Source organism: Penaeus vannamei, chromosome 36 (genome assembly GCF_042767895.1).
Source record: "Penaeus vannamei isolate JL-2024 chromosome 36, ASM4276789v1, whole genome shotgun sequence".
In the NCBI taxonomy this organism is placed as follows: Eukaryota; Metazoa; Arthropoda; class Malacostraca; order Decapoda; family Penaeidae; genus Penaeus; species Penaeus vannamei.
In genome coordinates this window covers 8,281,304-8,286,303 of record NC_091584.1, presented here as the reverse complement: position 1 = coordinate 8,286,303, position 5,000 = coordinate 8,281,304, and the positions used below count along the sequence as shown (strand labels likewise).

The 5,000-nt window shown below is 26.0% G+C and overlaps 1 long non-coding RNA gene across 1 annotated transcript in view; it reads left to right on the top strand.

Annotated features, from left to right (window-relative positions):
• The window catches only part of LOC138859413 (uncharacterized), a 71,858-nt gene that overhangs the window by 2,929 nt on the left and 63,929 nt on the right, over positions 1-5,000 (top strand). The window lies entirely within an intron of this gene.

Below are 5,000 nucleotides of genomic sequence, written 5' to 3'. Positions count from 1 at the left end.
GCAAGTGGAAAAGAAGGAGGAAGTACATAATGCATATTTTGCGGGTTAATATGGAAATGGGTGTGGTTGGGCGTGAGGGAGAATGAGGAGGAGTGAGAAAAGGTGAGTGAGAGTCGTTGTAGGTGAGAAAGTGAGATTTCACATGAGTGAGGCAATGAGAGTGGTTGTGGATGAGGAAGTGAGTATTAGTATGAGTGAGGAAGTGAGAGTTGGGTGTGAGTGAGAAAGTGAGATTTGAGTGAGTAAGAAAAAGTGAGAACATGAGAGTGGGGTGAATAAGAAAGAGTGAGTAGGTGTGAGTGAGAAAGTGAGAGTGGGTGTGAATGAGGGAGTAAGAGTGGATGTGAGTGAGAAAGTGAGATTTGGGTGAGTAAGAAAATGTGAGTAGGCATAAGTGAGAACATGAGATCGGGATGAATAAGAAAGTAAGAGAGAGTGTGAGTGAAAAAGTGAGAGATGGTATAAGTCATAAAATGATACTTGAGTGAATGAGAAAATGAGAGTGCGTGCGAGTGAGAAAGTGAGTGAGGACGAAGGCGAGGGAAAGAGGGAGAGAATGAAGGTGAATATGAGGAAGTGATAATAAGAAAAGAAGACGAGAGAGAACGAGCGTGTGTGCGTCCGTGCGTGAGTGTTCGTGGAGGTGTCCGTGCGTGCGTGCGCGTGTGAGTGCATGTGTGTTTGCTTGAATATAATTTTTAATTCGCGCAGTATTAATATTCTCTTTAGTAACTCTACCAGTCAAAAATAACGACAAAACAAACACCATTTGTATGTAAATAAAAGTAATGAAATGCTATAGGAAAAACAAATGAGATTGTAATTGAATATATTGATAATTACAAAGGCAATAGTAGAAACGACAGAAAAAACACACCATAGCTAATTAGTGCCAATAATTAGTATAACAACATAGTTACAAAACATACTGCAATTTCAAATATGATTGAAATAATGAAATGTCAGTAATGATATTGATGATGTAATAACACTGATAGAATTTGAGGTTATGATGTTTTAATGAAAGATGATAATGATTTTAAAATGTATATGCACAGAGGTAAAAGTGGTAACACTGATTTGGTGAACCGTATTCATGGTGACAAATGAATGAGGTGTGAATGAGAACGAATATCTCTCGTATTGTGAAGGTATTCGGTCTCATTCATACCTTTCCACAGCTGATTTTGGTGTTAAATATAAAAGCAAAGAGAAAAAAAGTAATAGTAATGATATTCACTTATAGTATGAATGATGATAATGAATAATAATGGTATTGGTGATGATGATTAGGAAACGACCACAAGAATAATGAAAATGATATTTATGGAATTCCAAATAATCAAACTAGGAAGTTTGGAGATAATGATAACGATAATGATAATAAATGTGAAGATAATAACAATAATAAGGATGATGATAACAGTATTCATAAAATCATGCTTAGAAAGATCAGTGAATAATGATGATAATACTTTAGAAAAACATGATAACGGTATTAATAACGATTATGTTTTTTCTTAACAATCATAAGAAAATGGTGATAATCATGAATAGGTCAACTGCAATGACAATGAAATTTATAAAAGGAATATACCGGTGATAATGATAACGTTGATCATAATAATGATAGAAATAAAGACAAAAAACATTACAATGATTATTCTTACAACTTTTAAAATGTAATATCACTATTCTTGTTATGGTTATTACTATCATTATCATTATTATCCGTACATATTGTTATTATTATCATCTATTTTTATCATAATTACGATTATTATTAACAGGATCATCATTATTGTTTTAATTATTTTGCTGATATTGATTATCATTGTCATCCTCATTTTCCTCTTTATATATATGATTATCATTATTATCAGTACGAATCATTATGGTTCCTTTTACTGTTATCATTAGTATCATCATTATTATTGTTAGTAGTATCATTTTTGTTGTTGTTGCTTTTGTTATTATCACAATTATCCTTATCCTTATCATTTATATCATTATGATAATAGTGATAATAATGGTAATGAAAACAATAATCATAATAATGATAATGATGATGTGATTGTTATTGTCATTATTATTATTAAAATTATTGCCACTACCATTATGATTATCATAATTATTATTATTATCATCATTATTATTTTTTAATTAGTAGCATTAGTAATAGAAATGTTAACAACAGGCACAGCGAAGGGAAGAACAAGATAACACACGAATATGCCGAAGGCCTTTTCGCTATTGCTTCGTCAGGGCATACCTTCGTAATAGCGAAAAGGCCTTCGGCATATTCGTGTGTTTTCTTGCCCTTCCCTTCGTTGTTCCTGTTACAATCTGTTCATCATGAATTCCACACAGAAATGTTAACAATATAAACATCACTATTATTGCCATTATCATTATTGTTGTTGTTGATCGTGTTATTGTTATTTTTATGATTATCATTATTATTATTTTAATCATGGTTATTATTATTATCATCATTATTGTTATCATTATCATAATTTTTGTTACAACAACTACTGCTATTACTATTATTACAGCTATTGTTGTTATTATCATCATCATCATCATCATCATTACTATCATTATCATCATCATCATAATCATCATCATCATCATCATTATCATCATCATCATCATCATCATTACTATCATCACCATCATCATCATCATCATCATCATAATCATCATTATTACTATTATCATCATCATCATCATCATCATCATCATCATCATCATCATCATCATCATCATCATTATGAATATCACGATTATTATGAATAGATCATAATTGGTAGCATTACTATTATTATAATTGTTTTTATTAATATTATTATCAATACTATCATTATCATTATAAGTATATGAAATATATTGATCAAATTTTTCCTATCATCATTATATGTATTCTTAGTCTTATTATTCTATTTTTTCTGTATTTCCCTTATTCTTGTGAATATCAGTATGAATGTTTTCCTGTTTTTTATCATCATTATTATTACTATCATAATTATTGTTGTGATTTTTATTATGATAATGAGAACAATAATGATGATTATTTTGTTATCATTATCATTATTATTGCTATTATTATTATCATTATTATTACTTTTTTGTATATTTTTTATTATTGTAAATGATAATAATGATACTAATATTATTCTTATCATGATTATTATTGTCATTATATATTCGTATTATTATTTTTACTTACATTATTATTGTTATTATTATTAGTAGTGGTGGTAACAGTTGCGTTAGTAATGTGGTTGTTATTATTATTAACACTCATCATATTATTACTATTATTGGTATTAGCATCATTTCTATTATTATTACCACTACTGTTATAGTTGCCATTTTTATTTATCATTAATATTGTTTTTATTGTTATTATTTATTACCATTGTTATTATTATTGTTATTATTGTCATTATTACTACAACTACTATCATTATTATTATTTCTATTATTATTATAATTATTATAATCATTATTATCATTGTTATTATTATTATTATTATTATTATTATTATTTTTATTATTTTTATTAATATTGTTATCATCATTGATGACATTATTATTGCTATTGGTGTTGTTATTCATTATTGTTATTGCTATTCCTATTTTCATTTTTATTATCGTTATCATTATTATCATTGCTATCGTTACCTTTATCATGATCATCATCTTTCCTATTACCAAGGAAGTTATGTATTTGGTAGTGTGGGTTAGTTTTTTGGTTGGCAGGATATCTCAAAAAAGTTATGAACAGAGTTTTATAGTTCTGCCAGAAATGTGTCGTAGCCTAAATTAGATGCCATTATTATATATATATATATATATATATATTTTTTTTTTTTTTTTTGCGTGATCCGGATCTTACGAAAGATAACTCAGAAGAAGGATTTTTTTTTTACTAAGGTGTGTCATAACCCAACTTTATCGTGACATAAGTTTCATTACTGTTAATTTTATTACTGTTAATATCCATTCTCTATCTTACTAGTACAATGATTATAATTATTGTCACCAATAGCACTCAAATTATAAATAATAATAATAATGATAATAATAATGATGATGATGATGAGAATAATAATAATAATAATAATAATAATAATAATAATAATAATAATAATAATAATAATGATAATAATAATAATAATAATAATAATAATAATAAAATGATACAACAACTACTACTAATAGTAATAATGATAGTGATAATAATAATAATAGTGATACTAGTAGTAATGATGAGAAAAAAGCAGTTATCACTATCATTGTTATTATTATTGTCATTATTCTTATTTTTATTATTATCCTTATTATCATTATCGATATTTTCAAAATCGTTTTATTATCATTAGTATTGTCCTCATTATCGTTATTATCAATTTGACCATTTTTATTTCTATTGATATTATTATCGTTACTATCATCATTGTTATTGGTATTATCATCATTTTTAGTATATATTACTTTTATCTATAGTGCTATCTTTATTATTGTTGTTGTTGTTATCATTATTATCATTATTATAAATCACTTTGTTAGTGCCAATAGAAATGTATTTTTTCATTATCATTGGCATTATCACCATCATTAAAAATCACTGTTATTATCACCATCATTATTATCGTTATTCACTATCATTATTGTTATTGTATTTATTGTTAAATTTTATAACTTTTACGCATCATTTCTAATATATTATTGTTATCATCTTCATCATTATCATCATCATCATTATCATCAATATTATTTTCATAATAATAATTTTGATAATGATGATAGTGTGGATCAATAATTATGACATAATTTTGTTTTTTCCTTTTTTATTATTATTATTTTTTGTTTTAGTTATTATCTTTTTTGCTTTTTTGTTATACATTTGTCGTTATTTTCAATATCATCATTGTTATTATTATTATTGTTATTATTATTATTAATTTATGCTATCATCTTCATAATTATCATTA